We start from the raw sequence: 20,187 nt of genomic DNA on the forward strand, positions 1-20,187 counted from the left end.
AAGAAAGAAAGAAAGAAAGAAAGAAAGAAAGAAAGAAAGAAAGAAAGAAAGAAAGAAAGAAAGAAAGAAAGAAAGAAGCGTGTGGTGGCTGGAGTGTCCTAGCGAGGGGAAAGTCAGCTCTGCCAGGTGGACGGTTCCCAGATCTCGCATAGCTTTCATTTTATTTGAAGGAGGATGGGAAGCCACTTGAGAGTTTAAGCCAGGGAGGAAATAATCTGATTTACATTTTAAAAAGGTCCCTCCTGCTGTTGCACAGATTCTATAGGTGTGTGACACACGGCTCTTCAATACAGCATCACGACCCAGGGAGAGAACTTGTTCTTTATGGGTTTCTCTGTTAACACCTCGAAGGCATTTTATAGTTTACAAAGCATCTTTATATACCTCTTTCTTTTGATCTCCTGAGAAACCCTATGTGACTCATCGTCCCATAATTATTATGTTGCTGATGGAGAAACTGAGGCATGTAGAGGATGAGATTCTTCTTAGGCTGTGTGTCTTCCAAGGCAGACATTCGAAAAGGGGAGATTTTACATAAAGATCTGGACTTTCTTGCTTTTAAAAAATGAAGATGTGTCCCCACCTCACGGAGATGGTGAGCTGCTGAGGGATGGTCCTGTCCATGACAGCTGCCCCCTCCCTTCCTGTGAAGCCAGATCCGCGTCAACCCTTTCCTTCTCTGCTGACCCAGGCTGCATCTGAGTTCTAGACTCCCGCTCTCCTGTGTCCTCAGCCTGCTCTTTTGGCACCTCTTTAAAAGCCATTTTCCTCTTCCCTTATCAAATCAATTTGCAGAGAAGAGGGGGCACTGGTGCACCCTCATAATCCCCAGCTGGGACCGTGAGTTTATTCCCCCAGGGGTTTAGCCCAGTACAGCCTGTTTTATAACATTGAGGTTGTTTGGGGTATGTGCTTTCGCTTAGAAATTCATGCAAAAGTTGCCTTCACTCTATAAGATGGCTACTCGAGATCCTGATAATAGGGAGAAAAATCCATGTTTATTCTATGCTTCCACTTTACTTTATGCTCTAGATGGCTGGGAGGCCCCCTAAAATTATATATAAAATTTTGTATTTGTATATATTTTTCTAGGGAGAGGATTTATTGCTTTATTCAGACTTTCAAAGACTAAAAATTTAGATTTTTTCATCTAAAAAAATGGGTTTATTGAGGCATCTGGGTGGCTCAGTCGGTTAAGCAACTGACTTTTGATTTTGGCTCAGGTCGTGATCTTGTGGCTGTGGGATTGAGCCCCGCGTCGGGCTCCCTGCTCAACGGGGAGTCGGCTTCTCTCCCCTTCCCTCGGCTCCTCTCCCTGCTGTCTCTCATAATTACTACTGAGCTTGTAGAGCATTGGGTAAATGAGATGTGATACACGAAGTGCTTAGCTCAGTGTCTGGCACACAAGAGACATTCACTCAACGGTAGGAATTTCTATTGTCATTGCTGATGTTGGATCATTGTTGTTCACATTACATCTAAACGCTGCTGTGGACTGAATTGTGTCCATATGTTGAAGCTTTGGCCCCTCTAGCCCCCAAGGTGATGACTGCATTTGGAGATAGGGCTTTTAGGAGGTTGTTAAGGTTAAATGAGGTCATAAGGGGGTGGTCCTCGCTTGAGAGGATTGGCGGTCTTAGAAGAAGAGGAGGAGAGAGCAATCTCTCTCTTCACACACAGGCATGGAGGAAAAGCCATGGGGGCACGCAGAAAGTGGCCATCTGCAAGGCAGAAAGGGAGCTCTTACCAGAGCCCAGCCATACTGGCACCCTGATCTCAGACTTCTTACCTCTGGAACTGTGAGAAAATCAGGTTCTGTTGTTTAAGCCACCTGGTCTACGGCATTTTGTTACGATAGCCCCAGCTAAGACAACGCCCAACCCCCTTCTTTCCTGAGCCAGTCCCTTCTAGAGCAGGGACAAAGGGGGACCCTATACTCTATCCCTGGGGGTGAGGTCGGATTGGAATTAGTCTTGCTGCTGTAGGGTCTAGATTCATTGCGCCTCAAATGTCCTGCTCGTTCACCAAGATGTAGCCTTTTTTTAAAATGACTGGTAGGCTGACCTGCGCTTTCAACTTAAGGCTGGTTTTTCTCATGGAGTGCTCCATTCCCCTGTTGACTGGCGCATTATCCTCATCAGCCTTCTGAGGAAGCAATGTGATTTAATGATTAAAGATGTGGATTCCAGTCACTCTGCCTGGTTCGGAATCCCACTCAGCTGCTCACTACCTGTGTGACCTTGGGCAAGTTACTTAACCCCTCTGTGCTTCAGTTTCCTCATTTGTAAAATGATGTTAATAATAGTGCCTATGTGAAGGGGCCACTGTCAGGATTAAATGATTTAATACATGGAAAGTGCTTGGAACAGTGTTTGGCACATATTAAACCCTGTAAATGCTAGCTGTTATTATAATTACTCATCTTGGGCTCTCACCCAAGTTTGGTTGGCCCCTTCCCCTGATGGTCTCAGACTTGTGTTTCCTATTAGAGCAGCTACTTACTGGAGTCCTACTCCAGCTGGATGTATCGGGTACTTGATACTGACTATTACCTTGCCTAGAACCTCCAGCCACTGTAACCCACTCACTAGATCTGAACCCTTTGTGTACTGACTCGAATGTTGAATTATTCTTCCTTGTGATGTAATGCCCGACCTAACTCAGATCATAGGATGAAGATGTGAAATGAATGTTGATAACTTGAGGCCTTTCTCTGTTCCTAAATAATAATAATTAAAAAGGGGGGCACTGTTTATTGTATCTCTATATAGGGGCTCTTCTGCCAAGAGGACTTATGTATCATCCTGATTGGGGGGTGAGGGATGGAACAGAATTCAGTGGTTCTCAAGTGTGATGGTTAAGGATCAAAATCACTTGAGGAACTTATTACTAACATGGATCTCTAGGTTCTACAACCAGGGCTCTTATTTTAGTAGGTCTGGGGTAGGGTCTGGAAAATTGTATTTTTTTGAAGATTTTATTTATTTATTTGAGAGAGAGAGAGAGCACAAATAGGGGGGAGCGGCAGCTGGAGAGGGGGAAGCAGATTCACCGCTAAGCAGGGAGCCTAGACATGGGACATGATCCTAGGACCCCGGGATCATGACCTGAGCTGAAGGCAGATGCTTAACCGACTGAGCCACCCAGGCACCCAGGAAAATTGTATTTTTAATAAGCACCTCGGGTAATTCTAATGCAGCTATTCAGCTGACTTGTATTTGAGAATTACTTGGCCAGATGTTCTTTCAAGGTCTCTTTGAGCCTTTGGCATGTGAGATTCCAGAATGAATATAAGGACTGGGGAAGATAAGGCAATAACTTAGAACTAGGTCCTACTTCCTTTTTTTTTTTTTTTAAAGATTTTATTTATTTATCTGAGACAGAGAGAATGAGAGAGACAGAGAGCACATGAGAGGGGGGAGGGTCAGAGGGAGAAGCAGGCTCCCTGCCGAGCAGGGAGCCCGATGCGGGACTCGATCCAGGGACTCCAGGATCATGACCTGAGCCGAAAGCAGTCGCTTAACCAACTGAGCCACCCAGGCGCCCGGTCCTACTTCCTTAAAGCATTTCCCAGGTCAATACCTGGCTGGTGAGACCACAACCAGGCATTCTTAGGTTAGGTTTTGTCTAGATTTTAATCTAAACAGGGAGCTAGATGTCTCTAGTTTATAGCAACTGGAGCATTCACTGTGATCATGTCAGAAAATGGAATTGCATAGTTAAGATCTCATAGCTCAATTTACAAATAGCCATTTTCCAAAGGCTTTTAGCAATGCATTTTGGGAAGAGTCTGGAATGGCGGTCCCATTTAATTTACTATAAATTACCTTCTGGGCAAAATGGATAGCTGATGGCTATGGCAACATTTATTTGCAAGAATATCTGTGGTGGCTAAGATCCTCTATGTACTAACTAGAATTTCAGAGTAGTTGGAATTAGAAGCATCCTTTTAGGGAAGACTTAAATCTTAGAAACGACCGCCTAGGAGATAAAATGCCATCCTCATGTATTCAGTGAAGACAGTTTGGGATTTGTTGAGAAAGCTAGCTGGTGTCGAAGAGGCTGTAGGCACGGCACATGAAAAGCCATCTTCCCTTTGACGAGCGCTTAATTTGGCCTTGCAAAGTGTATGAAGTGCAGGCATTTAATTTGTTTGACAGAAGTAAACCCAAAGCACCTCCTGTAATTCTGTGCCACAGGGTTTCACGAGTCTTACCACATGGTAGGCATAGTCTGGGAGTCTGTATTAAATAAGCTTCAAGTCAAAACACTAGTATGACAAAGGTCTGTTTTAATTAAAAGACACAAACCTCTCTCTTTGGAGCCGGGTGGACATAAAAGAGCGTACCATCCACCATCCTGTCCGACGGAACACTTGGCTCTTTCCCGTAAGAGGACCAAGATGCTTTGGGGCAGGCAGGTAGGAATCTGCCAGTGGGTCCTGCAATGTCTGGCGTTGCTGGCCACCTGTAACATTCTCTTTCCTCCAACAACGCTGGCTATCTGCCACAAGATCAATTATCTCTAGCTGAGACAGTAATGATCTAGTTTGCCACTTTTTTAATATTACATCTTAACAAACCAGAATTAGGAAACTCTACACAATTCACACACTTCGACATCCCCGTGCATTAATATCCAGCTGCTCATAAATCAACCATAGTCATCAAGATTTTCTGCCTCGAGCATGTGAAGTGACCGTATTTTAATAATATATGAAATATTCCCCTCATCTGAGTATTCTGCGGCTCCCTGTCCTCTGCCGAAGCTTGGCTCTTTTTCCTACGAGGAGAGAGTAGCTCTGTATTCTTAGAAAAGTTTAAGAGACAGCACGGTCGGCTAGCTCCAACCTGAACTGCACGTATGGTTTCTTTTTGGAGATTGTATACTCTGACTTCCCATTTCCTATGACATGGCCTAATCTTCCTTTTCCACCTCCTCTTCTGCCACTTCCCTCCTCGTGCTTTTCTCTATGTTCCAGACAGCCTTCTTGAGTTTCTTCAAAACGTGATCTATTCTTCTACGCCAGGACCTTCAAAAGAGGGATCTCTCTACTGAGAAATTCGCCCCTGCCCCTTATCACTGGTCCCTATACCCCTCGGCCCCTTCCCCTAGTTCCTTCATTTGTTCATTCATTCATTCATTCAACAAGTATTTACTGAGTGTCTATAAGTGCCAAACAATTGAGTTAATGAAACTAATTAAAGAACCCTCATAGATCTTACATTCTAGTTTAGAGGGGGTTACTCAGACCAAAATAGACATAATAAATGAGTAAATTGTATGTTAGAAGATGATAATTGAGGGGCGCCTGGGTGGCTCAGTCGGTTAAGCGTCTGTCTTCAGCTCAGGTCGTGATCCCGGGGTCCTGGGATCGAGCCCCGCGTCGGGCTCCCTGCTCAGCAGGAGGCCCGCTTCTCTCTCTCCCACTCCCCCTGCTTTTGTTCCCTCTCTCGCTGTGTCTCTCTCTGTCAAATAAATAAATAAAATCTTAAAAAAAAAAAAAGAAGATAATTGATATGGAAGAATAGGAAGGAGAAAGGTGTATGGAAAGTGCTTGCAAATTTAAAGAGGGTGGGGAAGAGAACTCCTTACTGATATGGTGAAATTTAATTAATCCTCAATTATTCTTAGAATTTAGCTTAAACTAACTTCTTTAGCTATGCCTTCCAGGCCAGATCGATCAGTGAGATTTCGAATGTGTAACTGGGTCATCCTCTGTTATGTGCTCTCATAATTCCTGATAGCTCTTAGTACAATTTGTAATTACATACTCATGTGATTATTTACTAAAGAATGTCCTGTCCGCTATATTGTAAGTTCCATGAAGGCAAGGATGAGATCCTTTCTGATTACTTTTCTACCTTGAAAGGTAGCTCAAGACAAGTGCTCAATACAAATTTGTTAAAATGAATGCAAGACTCTGTGCAGTATGGATAAAAATGCACATTCAGACTATGTTATGAGAATCAACTGAGATGATGAATCATGAATGAATGATATGAACAATAATGAACAAGTCCTTTTTTATAAATTGCAAAGTTCTGGAAACATGCAGGCATTATTTCTGTGGAGGGAAGACCCTCTTGTATCAGCGTGGTTCTGTGTTCATTGATATTGTATGACCTGGAATCCTCTTTACAGAGGCAGTGTGGGTGAGTGGATAGGAGCATGGGAGCTGAAGCCAGACTGCCTGCGTTGATTCTTAGCTCTGCTGCTTACCTTGTGACCTCATTGTGCCTCTACTTTCTCATCAATAAAATGGGATGACAATGGTACCAACCTTACAGGGATGTTGCAGGATAAAATAATTACTATCTCTAGGGTGCTTAGAAGAAGGCCTGGCATATGGTAAATACTCAGTAAACATTATCATGATTATGGTTGTTATTCTTATCTGCTTTCAACCGCAATTCAGGGATTTATCTATTGACTGAACTCTTTCTTGGTTTCTTCTTAGAGATAAACTAGTAATTCCTAGTTCAGTGATGTTTTCTTTAACATAAGTCAAAGAGTAAGGATGACTCTCAGACCCCATCCTGTAGGTTTTAGCATCAGTTCTGGTTCACCAATGACTTGTTTTATCTTCATGGTCCTTTTCCAGTTGTCCTGGCAGATGGAAGTGAAACTAGAGTCGTTGATGGCGGAGAACACCGGGTCCAAATCTGATTCTGTCACTTACTGGTGGAAAGACCATTGGCAAGATACTAAACACTTTAAGGTTCACACCCTCATCTATAAAATGGGACTCATAATTGCTCCCTTGCGGGGTCAATGTGAGGACCAAGTGAGATAATGTCCATGGAAGGCCAGCTCAGAAAGCAGTCATACAAATATCAGCTTGTCTCCTCTGCTCTTTGCTCAGGAACAAACATACATTTGAGGTTCTTTGTTTGTTTGTTTTTTAAGTAAGCTCTACACCCAACGTGGGGCTTGAACTTACAACTTGAGATCAAGAGTCATGTGCTCTACTGGCTGAGCCAGCAGGCGCCCCACAAATTAAAAGGAACCTTCTGGAGACACAATGACACTGTGGTCTGTGATGAAGGCTCTGACAAGCGTTCTAAATCAGGAAGTTAAAGTCAACACATGTGGAACTCACTACCCATGAGTGTAAAATGATTCACATCACTGGCAGAGATCATCAATGCAATAAACACAACGTTCGTGTGTTATCCTACAATGAGGAGGAAATAGTTATTTAAAAAGCATTATTTTTTAAGTGTCAAAAATGTATCAATTTATGTAGAACTAGCCAGCTAACTAGAAATGCCGTATAAAAGGTACTTTGTGGATTGAGGAAAATTTTACAAAACAACTTATTATTGATTAGCAAATATTAGTTAGGAATATTTGTGATGTAATAGTCATAGGAACGAGGGAGACTTTTTCTGAATGTTCAAAGTTATTGCCTGATGATTGCAATCATATATTACTCCAGGTTGTGTGCATGTGTGTGTGTGTGTGTGGTTGTGACAAAAATGAAAATAAGTCCAAAATGCTCCCTTCACATGAACAAAGATTTTAGATTTTCTTTTTTTCTCTCCTGCGTGTTTTTGCTAACCTTAACTGATGATTTTCACCTATTGTTCAGTTGCAAAATACGATTTTCAATAGGGTCAGAGTTAAACTCTTCAAATTACGTTCCACTTCAAAAGATCTCGTTTAGCTTCCAAGTCTTCTTTTTCCTCAGGTTTGGGATTTTTGATCAACAAATGTGTATTGAGGCACCACTGTGTAAGTGGCAGGCTCCCAGAATGGCTTTTCCAATGCCCTTGGTGTTCCAGATGTTGGATAAATTGTAAATCTATGAATCTGAAGTTAAAGCAGAGTTAAAATTATGTGTGACCATGCACTGAACGCTTAGGAGGCAACATGCTGTTCGCCCCTAGCAGCAGCAGAGTTGGGGGATTTATTTCTACTTATTGGCTTAAAATGTGAAATCGAGATGTGAGGAGGCCTAGCATACCTGTCCTTAGGGAATTGTCATGCCAAAGCTGCTCATCCTAATTCATCAGACATTCTTGCTTGCTTGGTGAACACTCAAGCCATTCGCTACTGTTTCAGTCTGTGCCTTTGATAGCACTTCGTGGTCTATAAATTAAATATGGCATTCAAGGCTCTTCACAGTATGGATCATGCTTACCTTTCAGGCCCTATTTCCTTTTGCTCCTCTGCTAGCTCAGTGGTGCAGCTGAAACCAACTTTATGCTCTCCTTCATTCACTGAGTACCTAGTCTTGGCCAAACACTGCTTTATTGACTTAAAGGGATGTTTTATCTTCTCGATTTTTCTGGGAGGTAGTTATTGTTATCCCTACTACAGATGAAGATACTGAGGCTCAGAGACATCACATGATTTGTTCAAATTCATGGGCAATCATGTGGAGGAGTTGTTGTTTGCTTCCAAGTCTCTAATTTCAAAGCCACAGGGGGAAAGAGCTCTTTCCACCACGCTATAATGCTTTCCTCCTCAAAATACCTAACACTGGCTCATTCTGCTCCCTTCTCCCATGTGGTGGTAGGATAATGGTCCCCCAATGATGTCAATGTCACAATCCCTGCAACCTGTAATATGTTGCCTTCCACGGCAGAGGGGAATTCAGGTTGCAAATCAGCTGACTTGAATATAGGGAGATGATACTGGATTAACCAGGTGGATCCAATGTAATTGTGACGGTCCTTAAAAGTAGAAGGTGGGGGGGGGCGGAGCCAAAGAGAAGACTCAGAGAAGGAGATCTGAGGATGGGAGAGCTGTCAGAGTCAAGCCGTGTTGCTGACTTGGAAGATGGAGAGTGGCACCAGGAACCATGGGCTGTAGGTAGCCTCTAGACGCAGGAAACACAAGGACATGGATTCTCATCCAGAGCCTCTCTTCTAGGGAACACAGCTCTGCAAACACCTTGATTTTTAGCCCGGGAAGATGCAGGTCGGACTTCTAACCTACAGAACTGTAAGGTAATATGTTTATGTTATTTAACCCACCCTAGTTTTGGTTATCTGTTATAGCAGCGGTAGGGAACAAATCCACTCCAAGCAGTATTCCTTTTCTGGTACTTCAGCTGCTGCACATCATGCCCAAGGCTGAAATCCACCATTCCCCCCAACCCTCCTCACTCCCAAAGCCTGCTCTTGGGGAAGATACGAAGCTGACCCTGTTGAATGGTACTCTCCCAGACAGAGCTGATAGAAACTGTCTAAACCAAGCTCCTCATCTCAGAGAGGTAGAATGACTTGTCCAAGTTCACACAGGTAGCAGTGTTAGGGCAAGAGCTCAAATCGGCAACTCCTGATTTTCACTTCTAACAGCTTATAAAGGAAACAATTTAAAAGCATCAGCATTTTTCTAGGGGTCAGTGCTCTGAGATTAATTATTAATCATCTGTGTCAGAATTTCCAGATCTAGCAAACAGATTGAATCCTTGCATATCACACTAAATACATCTATGAAAAAACCTGTGACTATTGGAATTAACCTACCCACCACCATCCTGTTCACTCATTCATTCAACAAATAGGATATATTTGCCATGTACTGAGCTCAGTCCTGAGAATTGAAAATGAGTAAAACACAGTCTGCGCCCATCAGAAACTCATGGTTTAGTGAGACTAGGGGAAGGCCAGGGGTGGGGAGAACAGATAAATAGGAACTACAATGTCTTGTGAGAAGTGATATGATAAAGTGAAGAAGCAGAGACACTAGCCAGCCTAAAAAAAGGGGCTTCAGTCAAGTTTGAGGCTTCTGGAGAAAACAGTGCTTTGGCCTTTGCTGGGTTTTGAAGCAAGTGTAGGAATTAACTTACAGAGAAGCAGAGAGCATTTCATTGTGGAGGGACAGTAGGACTGGACTGGTCAGATTAGATAAATAAACCATGGAGTTTTCCTATTCTCTACCAAAGTTCCAAAGTCAGCTCAAAGAGTCGCTTGATAATCCATTCGATTCCAGAATGGTTCAGCTTCACTTGTGAATGAAGGCCCAGCCTTGGATGGTCAGTGTGTAGCACAGAGGAGTAGAAGGAACTATTAGACAGGGCTACCTACCGTCCTGTAGCCATTTCCCTTATGGCCACTAGGGTCCTCGTTCTGATGTGTAAGGCTGGATGTGCCTATTACCCTCAGAAGGCCTTTCCTTCCTGGTGACTTGCTCCTCCTCCACCTCGGACACGCAGTGCTTTAGCTACTCTTCACTTGCTCTGGTGGATGGATCTGCTCTGGTGGTTATATTGCCTGGAATGCTCTTAGCCCACCTTATTTGTCTGACACATTCCTATCACCTTTAAAACTCAGCTCCCACATCATTCTGCAAAACCTTCCCTGACTTCTCCTCCATGAATCAGCTCTGTCCTCCTCTGGGTTATCATGGTGTCTTGTACAAATCTCTTATTCATTGTGCACATTACATGAAATTAACTATTCATCTACCTACCCCATCAGATTGGATGCTCCTAGAGAACATTTGTGTGTATTATTCATCTCTTTATTTCTAGCACATAATAGGGACTCAACAAATGTTTGTCAAATGACTGATTGACTAAATGAATGAAAGGCGGAAAGGCTTTCAGAATTTTCCAGAAGCTAACTCTTATAAAAAGGTGGATTAGGAGTCCTATAAGGAATTAGACTATCACATTCTGTAACGGATTGGTGCTAGCTGGGGAATGACAGTATGTCCAAAAGGTAATGAATTAAAACCTTGCTTTGGCATGTTCCCTTTTAGAAACGAAAGTAGTCTTTCAAGTGACTTAAAACATAGGCTTTAGTGAAAGTGTAAGAAAATATATGCAGTTAGACTCCATCAATAATGTTGTCCCTGACTAATGTCTACATTTAAGGGAGTTTAATTGAATTATGAAAAAGACCTTTCTGATTTAACTGTCAGTCTGGTTGATCATGTATGTACACAAGCTGTTCATAGGGTGTTCTTTCAAGATTTCCAGACTCTCAGCCACCACAAAGATACAGAGAAATAGCAACACCCTGCTTAAGATGGGAGAGGGTGGTAGGTGAGTTCGAGAAAGCAGGGAAGCCAAAACAATTTAGGTAGGCCCACAGAAACAGAAATTCTGCAAAATGCTTTTCTTCTCCTCATTCATTCATTCAGAAAATATCAATTCAGCACACACCACATGCCAGGGACTGTGCTAGGTGCTGGCAATTCACTGGAGTGGAAAAGACAGACCTCAAATGCAAATACATATATATAATTATACATTATGTTTATTATGTTTGTGTTTCCCCCCACACCCAAGCTCAGAGTGCCCTATCTTTTTTTATTTGTTTATATAAATTCAACATCCTTGCAATAAGCAAGAAGTAAGGAATAATATTAAAAAAATGTGTTGAGTCTACTATGTGTCAGTGTGCTAGGTACCTGGGACACGAAAGTACCTTCAAAGAGCTTCTAGCTTAGGGGCGCCTAGGTGGCTCAGTTGTTAAGCGTCTGCCTTCGGCTCAGGTCATGATCCCAGGGTCCTGGGATCGAGTCCGGCATTGGGCTCCCTGCTTGGTGGGAAGCCTGCTTCTCCCTCTCCCCCTGCTTGTGTTCCCTCTCTTGCTATGTCTCTCTCTGTCAAATAAATAAAATCTTAAAAAAAAAAAAAAAAGCTAGAAGCTCTTTTTTTTCTTTTAAAGATTTTATTTATTTATTTGAGAGAGATTGAGAGAACGAGAGGGAGGAAGGGCAAACGGAGAAGCAGACTCACAGCAGAGCAGGGAGTACGACACGGGACTCGATCCCAGGACCCCGGGATCACGACCTGAGCCAAAGGCAGACACTTAACCGACTGAGCCACCCAGGCGCCGCAGAGCTTCTAGCTTTAGTGCGAGAAACAAACGCAGGAACAATAAAACTAATAATGCAGTATGAAAACTATAGCGATCGAGGTAAGCATATAGTTGCTGCCAGAATAATGGGGAGCCTTGGAGCTCTCTTCCTCCCTCCCCTCCCACAGGCAAAAGGGCCAGGCAGGGGACTGCTGGGAATCCAATAACATCATCAACAAGTCTTCCTAAGGAGAGCCAGCTTTGAATGGAATCTGCACCTCTGCCTACCTTTTGTCCTGCACACGCAGAGGAAGGGTGAGGCCTGCAGGCAGGGTCAGCCTTCCGGGGCGGATGGGAGAGAAGTAAAAACTGTTGCAGTGAGGAGCTCCTGCCCAGAGCCCGTGGTCCTGAAAGCTGCACTGGGGGGCTAAACCCTATGAGAGAGCGTTTAGAGCCCACCTGCATGGACTCCGTCACACACAGTCGGTCCCAGATGCCTGGGGCAGAGGGGACTGATGTCCAAGGCAGCAGCCGAACCAGTACCAGCCAAGGGACTCAGCTAAAACTTCACATTTGAAATATATTTAATTTCACCGATTTTATTTCAAACATTCTCAATCCTTTTGAAATAAAGGTCTCCTTAAATTAAAAAAAAAAGTGCTGAAATTCTAATAGTATCATTTTGCTTTGGGACTGTAATCAATAGCCAGAGTTTGCAACTAGCAGTCACAGGGTGGATTTAGATTGCAGACACATTTACTGTCCAAACACATGTTAAAATTTTAGAATAAAAATGCCTTTGTAGGTGGGGCCGGCTTTCTCTGCTCTCCATAGTGGCAAACACTCCCCGATGGGTGCTCCTGTCCTAATGTGTTCCCTGCCTGCTCCCAGAGGGCGGCTGAGGTTGTGACCTCTCAGCTAGGCTGACCCCTTCATTTTGCAGAACAGGAAGCTAAGGCTCAGAGGAAAAAGTGACTGGAATACAGAGGTAGGACTAGAATCCTGGGTCCCCCACCTCACCGGGCTCTTCCCATGACAGGGGCTGCCTCTCAGAGAAGCACTTTGGAAATAATGTGCCCAGGTTGTAGGAAGCCGCCATACCGAGCTGCCCTTTACAAGGGAAAAATCCTCGTTAGTACTATCCACAAACGCAGGCAGTGGGTTTTAGGGGGAAGGCCTGTGGAAACTCACTGTCAAGGTCTCTGCAATCTATGCAACTGTTTGGCCTTGCACCCTGAGATAAGTGACAGGCTACTCTGCACCAGGTGGGTGCATACCCTGTCTCCCTTTAGGGTGCCCATGCAGGTGAGAGATAGCTGAGTATCCATGGAATGAAACTCCGGGTAGGGTTTGGCTGCAACACATCACTCTGAAAACCCTCTGAGCCAGGGTCACTTTAGAATGCCTATTTGCAAACTCAGATGTGGATGGGTGGGGAAGATTATGCATTAGGGCTTATCTCTCCCTCTCAGCTGGGTTTCTGTTATTCCCAGGCGTGGAGGGGGCTGGCAAAGGCCCTGACCTATTCACTTGGCAGGTTTGATCTGCATGTGTGCATCTTTACCACTCTCAAGGAGCACGCCTGAGGATGGTGGAGGGGTGGGGGAGGTGGGGTGAATTTGATCACAGGCCAGATAGGAAAAAGAAATCAAATCCACGAATCCAAACACACATTTTCAAAATACAGAATGACTGGCTAGCTTTAACTATTCATGTAAGCCAGGCCAACCAGTTTAGGAAGAATGTGCTTCTGGGAGGAAGGCTGATAAACAGCATTTTCCCCAGTGCCAAAGCATGCCATCACCCTTGGGAATTTTAAATTCAACTGATACACAGTTCTCTCAATTGGCCCATTCATAGCCACCACCCATGGGTGAGGGGCATCCCTGGCTGGGCTTTATAAGGTTGTGAGTCCCTAAAATTGGGTGCAAAAATCTAGAGATTTCCCACCTCCATGGGCACCCCTGAAAGGTGACAGGGAATCAGCCCATCTGCTGTCACTTTTCTCTGAGGGTCCCAGGCAGAGTGTCACCTACTTTGCAGAGACCTTGTAAGCCACTGTGGATCTTTCCCTTAGCCCTACCACCTGGATTCAGGGACATCTGGAGGGGATCCCCCAACTCCTGTAAAAAGGTCTGGATGTCTGAGTCCGGCTCTCTCACCCTTGTGCTGACAGATGGTTTCTGAGGCAGCCTCTTGTAAGGGCCTGGGCCGTGGAGTCTGGAGACCTAGATTCTACTCCAGCAACCCCTCACTTTCTCTACAGAGAGGTCCCAGAGTGTTCCCCTTAGCAGATGAACACAGGACCTTGTTCTAGACTATGACATTGGGGAAGAAAGGATGACTTATATATACAGTCGTTTTGTGGGACCTGGGCAGTGTTTACCACATGGCTGGTGCAAGGTAAAGAATTCTTAAATAGAGAGTGCTAACGATAGAATGTGATGTGATTACATGTGATAATAGGAAAAATAAGATGTATGCTTCACCCACCAATAGCTTAAAATTTAGTGGGGGAAAAGATGCAAATGAGGATTTCTATGCACGAAGAGAAGAAGAAAAGATCACCCTCTGTGGAATAAGGCATGGAGACAGACAACTTCTGACACTGCCCCACAGCAAGGACATCTCTTTGACTTATTTGGAAAGAAGCAGCACTGATCTTGCCCTTGCGTTTCCTATTTCCCAGCAGAACTCTGCTGGGTCAGTTCATGGTGGCATGTCTCATAGACCTAGGCTCGGCCCCATTGGCTCGGCCACCTAACTGGCTCCTGGCGATCATGTTCACTTTGAGAAAAGTTTGTCAGATGTCTTTTAGAGCTCATTTGTGAAAGATGGTCCACCTGGTGCCTGCTCCTTGGCGCTGGATGGAGGCCAGAGGATGACAGCAGCATGAACTCGCTGTGGATAACAAGCCCTCTGTTATGACTGGGAGCGTTTGCAATGCTATAAATAACTCTATCAATATTGTGATAATGGCACTTTAAAGAGGTCTGTTTTACAAGTGCTGAATGTAAGAGAGACCACAGCTGCGCTCATTAATTCTGAAGTATGCCTCCCTCTATGTACGACTTGCAGGTGTAACAATAGGCGTGTTGACTCAGTGGAAGTCTAGATAATGTTTAGATTAAGAAAAAGGTTAGAGTAATGTTGTTAGTTTTTCCATTGTATTTGGTATAATGAAAACAAATTATACTAGCTTAATTGGAAGTGGGGAAAAAAAAGGGCAAAACATAACTTTGGTACAGATTTCAGATGTTCACAAATAGCTCCTCCCCCCCCCCCAGAGCAAGTATCATAATTGACAGCAGTAGATCTTTTGATAATTAATTGCAGTAAATTATCACTTGGCACAAAGAAGGCATAATTGTAATTAATTTGCAACCTTCCCAGCGTAACACTGAATTAGAAATGGCACCACCGTCATTTTTCCAACGGAAGAAATCGAGGGTAAGAACAGTGTACCCTCTTCCTTTGATGTGTGTTCAGAGTTTTGAGGCGAGCCCTGGTTGTAATTTTTCTGGTGTGATTGTGACATCTCTGTGACTCTCTTGGGTTAGGGGTGTTTAATTTAGATTGTGACTGTTGGCTCAGGGCTATGATAGTTAGCAAGAGGGATCCCCTGCTGGATTCTGCCACGGCCTCCCATCATTTCAGCCTCCAGTTACTCACTTAACCTCTGCATCTTCCTGTATCCATCCCATTTGCCAGGGTGCTTGCTGAAAGACCTAATTGATTCAGATAATAGGCATTGTTTCAGTGCAAAATATCGCATTTGTAATTGAATGAATTAAGAAAGATTTGCCCTGCAAGTGTTTCCCTCTTTCTCCAGTGCATCTTACTTTTGGGGGTGATGCAAGATCATTATTAAGAATCTGTCACGGTGCAATATTATAGTGATTGCTGCAGATCACGTTTCAATCTAATTGCTCAACAATTAATTAGAAACAGAAATGAGGAATAAAAACTAGTTGCACTGGGTTCTAGAGAACTGTTTCTACTTCATCAGAGTGCCTGGAAGAACAAATCATTAAGCTATAAAAGAGTACATCTGGGTTAGAATTAGAGTCATTCAGCCAAATGGGGGCCCAGAGATTACTGCCATGGTATGCCACACTGTTGACCAAAGGCTTCAGGGGGTCATGGAACTTTCCTTCTCTTGCTACGGATGTCTGCTTGAGAGAACGAGGAGAATCCTACTTCTGACAATGAGGGCAAGAAATCGCTCTGCCTAGTGGTTGGTCGTAAAGAAAAAAAAAAAGATAAAGATCATAGCCCTATTTCAAGCAGACCTATGTAACAAAAATAAGCTTTATTAAATTATTGTGGACACTCTTCAAAGTTCTTCTGAGCCCCATTGTTATAAATGCTGAAATAAGGTGAATTTATAGCTGGAGCCCTTCACCACCGCTGCCCCGCCAATGAACTCAGGTTTGACCTATATGTAACACCTTCTCTGGGGGTTAACAAATCATTCAATCTTCATGCAACTTTGCTTTCTCAAAAAGCAATGCTTTAAGTAACCCCTGCTACCCTGCACCCTGCCAATAACTTCCTCCAGTTGGGTTGAATTAATCATGATAGTTTTACTGTGTGAGCTAATATTCACAAGTGTCGGAGTTCAAACCACCCAACATATTTCACAGGAGACTTCAAATTGAACTCAAACCTTAGCTCTAGCTGCCAAAGGTCCTAATGTTTATTTTACTGAACTCCCCATGTGAAGACCTAAAGCACATAACAAGGACATATAGACACCACCTACGAGCGCTGTGTTTTGTGCCCATGAACCTGGGATGCTGGAATCTTCACTGGGGATAGAACTCCAAGTTTCCAATCTAAAGCTGAAACATGATTTCCATGGAGCAAAGGGAGGGAGAAAATTTCCGACAGGCTCTTATTTAAAAGAGGAAGTAGACTTAATCTGTATATCCTCAGAGGACTAGAACTAAGGCTCATGAAAGGATGCTATGGAAGGGCAGGTTTTGGCTTATGGAAGAATCATGTTAACATTCATGGTTGTCGGAGAGGCGAAAAGACGCTGGTCGCAGGAGGTGCTGGGGGTAGAGAGTGGAGATCAGTGGGTACGGAGGGTGAAAGAAATTGAGGTATGGGGCTTGAGAGAGGAAGTGGAAGGCTTTACACGACATGCTTTAAAAGCCTCTTCTAATTTAGAGACTTTGTATGGGTGTTTGATTTCATGACATAGGAAGGTGAGTTAAAATGAAAGACAAGAACCGAAGCCCAGCAATCCACTCTCTGCTGTGGAAGGTGGGGTGGCGTGGTCCTCTCAGTGGCTGAAGCTCTAGCCTGAGCTGAGGGCCTTCTGAGTTCGTTTCCAGTTCTTTGGGCAGAATCATTGATAAACTAGTACTTAAACTGGAGGGCTTTCATTTATTCTTTCAGTCACTTATTCATGCAGCAAACGTTTCTGCAGCGTCCCTCTGTACCAAGCCCTCATGCCCTGCTGCTCTGGGGCTTTTCTTGGTCAGGTTGGCCAGGGGGCCTTAATATTTTGGTATTTTTATTTCACATTCTGACTAGTGGCCAAATGAAGGAAAATACATTCGCTATTGAGAAAAAAATGAGAAGTAAACTTTCTGAATCCTACATAAGGTTTAGCTTGGTCCTGAGAGCTTGGTCTGGCTCCCGCCTGCCTCCCTCGCTAACCTCATCTCCTGGTTCTTACTATTGTTCTTTCCCTCTAGCCACGCTGGCCTTCTTGCCTCCACTTCTTTAAATACTCCATGCTCTTTCCTGCTGTGGAGCGTCTACTCATGCTGTTCCCTTGGCCTTCCCTGCACCCCTGTATCCTTTAGCTCTCAGTGATAACTTCCTCAAGCAAGTCTTCCCTGTTCCGTGAATCCAAAGCAGCCCCTCCCCCCACCACAGTGTTCTGCGGGCATCCTGTAGTCTTTCTTTTTCTCAAGATTTTATTTATTTGAGACACAGAGAGAGTGTGCACGCACTAGCTGGCAGGAGCATCAGAGGGAGAGGCAGAAGCAGACTCCCCGAGGAGCAGGGAGCCCGACCCCAGGACCCTGGGATCATGACCTGAGCTAAAGGCAGATGCTTAACTGACTGAGCCACCCAGGCACCCACTGTAGTTGTCTTTCATAGCCCTGAATCACAGTTTAAAAATACTTGAATTTCTTAAAAAATTAAAATGTAATTTCATTGTTTACAGAACTCCTGAAACATTAATTGAATCACAGTTTGAGATTCAGTGGCATAAAAGATTGTACTAAAACCCGGGCGCCTGGGTGGCTCAGTTGGTTAAGCGACTGCCTTCGGCTCAGGTCATGATCCTGGAGTCCCGGGATCGAGTCCCACATCGGGCTCCCTGCTCAGCGGGGAGTCTGCTTCTCCCTCTGACCCTCCTCCCTCTCATGCTCTCTGTCTCTCTCTCATTGTCTCTCTCGCAAATAAATAAAATCTTAAAAAAAAAAAATGTACTAAAACCCATAGCACCTCAAGGAAGATGTCAAATTTAAAAATAATAATAATAACGCAATAATAATAGTATCTTAAGCGATACACCTGTTATGGTTGACATATATTTTAACATAAACTTCCCTTCCGTTCCTCAAAACAGACAAGTGCAGCAGATATTTATTCCTCTCGCATTTCACAGGTGAGTTGTCAGAGGCTACGTACACCGCCGGTGAGTGGCGGAAGGAGCCTGAGAAACCAGACCACATTCCATACACAATGGCAATCTCCTCCTTCAGTGTGTTTTATATTTGTTTGTTTATTTAGAGAGCGAGAGAGCACTTGCATGCACGAGGGTGGGGGAAGCAGCAAAGGGAAAGGGAGAGAGAGAATCCTAAGCAGTCTCCACGCCCAGAAATGAGGGGTCATGTGGGGCCAATTCCTGGACCCTGAGATCATGACCTGAGCTGAAATCAAGAGTCAGATGCTTGGGGTGCCTGGGTGGCTCAGTTGGTTAAGTGTCTGATTCTTGGTTTCGGCTCAGGTCGTGATCTTGTGGGTTGTGGGATCGATCCCCGCAGTGGGCTCCATGCTTAATGTGGAGTCTGCTTGGGATTCTCTCTCCCTCTGTCTCTCCCCCTCTCACATGTGCTCTCCCACTTTCTCTCTCTCTCTCTCAAAAAAAAAAGGTGCTTAACTGAGTCCCCCAGGCACCCCAGTGTGTTTTACCTTTGAATCGAGGTACCCACAGCCAAGCACTTAGATGGGCACTGTTTTTTTTTTTGTTTGTTTTTTTATTTAAAGATTTTATTAGAGCACGAGCACAAGCGGGGGAGCGGCAGACAGAGGGAGAGGGAGAAGCAGGCTCCCCACTGAGCAGGGAGCCCAAACTGGGGCTCAATCCCAGGACCCTGGGATCATGACCTGAGCCACCCAGGTGCCCCCTTTTCTCTTCTTTCATCCACAGTTGCCCAGACTCCAGTCTCCTGGGGTGGAACCAGGCCAAGTTGGGGCAAAGGAGAGCTGGGATTAGCCCTGTGGCTGGTCTGTTGTGGAGTAAGCGTATCTGCATGGTGGGCCGGAAGTGGAGGGCGATTCTGTTGTCCAGTGACGTTTTGAGCTGTGCTGTGTGGAGCCTCAGAGCTAGTACAGCTCCGCTGCATGGCTCCACGGGGGTGGGGACCGCCCACGTGTGTTCTGTGGAATGGTGCCCTGCAGCGCAGTGCGTCAGTGGGTGACTCAGGCACTGACATGGTCACCTTCACTTTCTTCCAACCAACTCCGCTCTGATCTCTTCTGTATATTGGAGCTTCTGAATCAGATTTGACTTGAAGAAAGGATTCTGCTCCTTAAAAAAGAAAGCACTGGACGCCTCATTCCTAAATAATATACAGCTGAGGCATGGGTGGCTGAATGACCTATTCATGGTCCTACAACCAGAAAGGGCCAGAGTCGAGGCTGGAATCCAAACCTCTGGATTCAAGAGTACCCCTGTGGCCTCTACCCAGGGCTGCCTGCCTAGAGATGTGGTCGATTGGAGAGATGTTGTCATGGGGAATGGAACTGGGTTGTCTATTGAAAGAAACCTCGGGCAGTGGAGGGAAAAATAGACCCACTCTGGGGCCCTACCTGCCTTGGTCAGACATGCTCATTCCTTTGATCTTCCCAGAAAATATGCAGCTCCCCTACCCTCATTCCAGCCACCTGTTAATCCCTCTCCACCTCTACCCTGATTTCTTCTCCTCAGGGAAGGCTTTTCTGTCTCAACTTTGAGAACAGTGGAGAGGAACACTAAGGTCCTTCCTCTGTTTCCCCAAATTGCTAGGTGTGCAAATTCTCCCTTAGCCTGGGGATCGGATCTGACTTAGACCTCACACTCAGCAGTGGCCTGCATCTGTATGTAATTGCTGTTGGTCTTGATCAAGAGTAATAGGAAAAAGGCAAAATATTCTGGGAGCCTGTTTTATACTTTTTTGCTTTGGAGTGAAACAAT

At 44.5% G+C, this 20,187-nt stretch overlaps 1 long non-coding RNA gene across 1 annotated transcript in view; it reads left to right on the plus strand.

The window, feature by feature from the left end:
• Positions 1 to 20,187, plus strand: part of LOC118019346 — a 144,824-nt gene that overhangs the window by 25,189 nt on the left and 99,448 nt on the right. Inside the window, exon 2 of the long non-coding RNA XR_004681661.1 lies at positions 8,881 to 8,957. This is a non-coding gene — a long non-coding RNA (uncharacterized LOC118019346). The remainder of the gene's footprint in view (positions 1 to 8,880; positions 8,958 to 20,187) is intronic.

The sequence above is a fragment of the Mirounga leonina genome, unplaced genomic scaffold (assembly GCF_011800145.1).
Source record: "Mirounga leonina isolate KUSES-001 unplaced genomic scaffold, KU_Mleo_1.0 Mir_173, whole genome shotgun sequence".
NCBI classification, from domain to species: Eukaryota; Metazoa; Chordata; class Mammalia; order Carnivora; family Phocidae; genus Mirounga; species Mirounga leonina.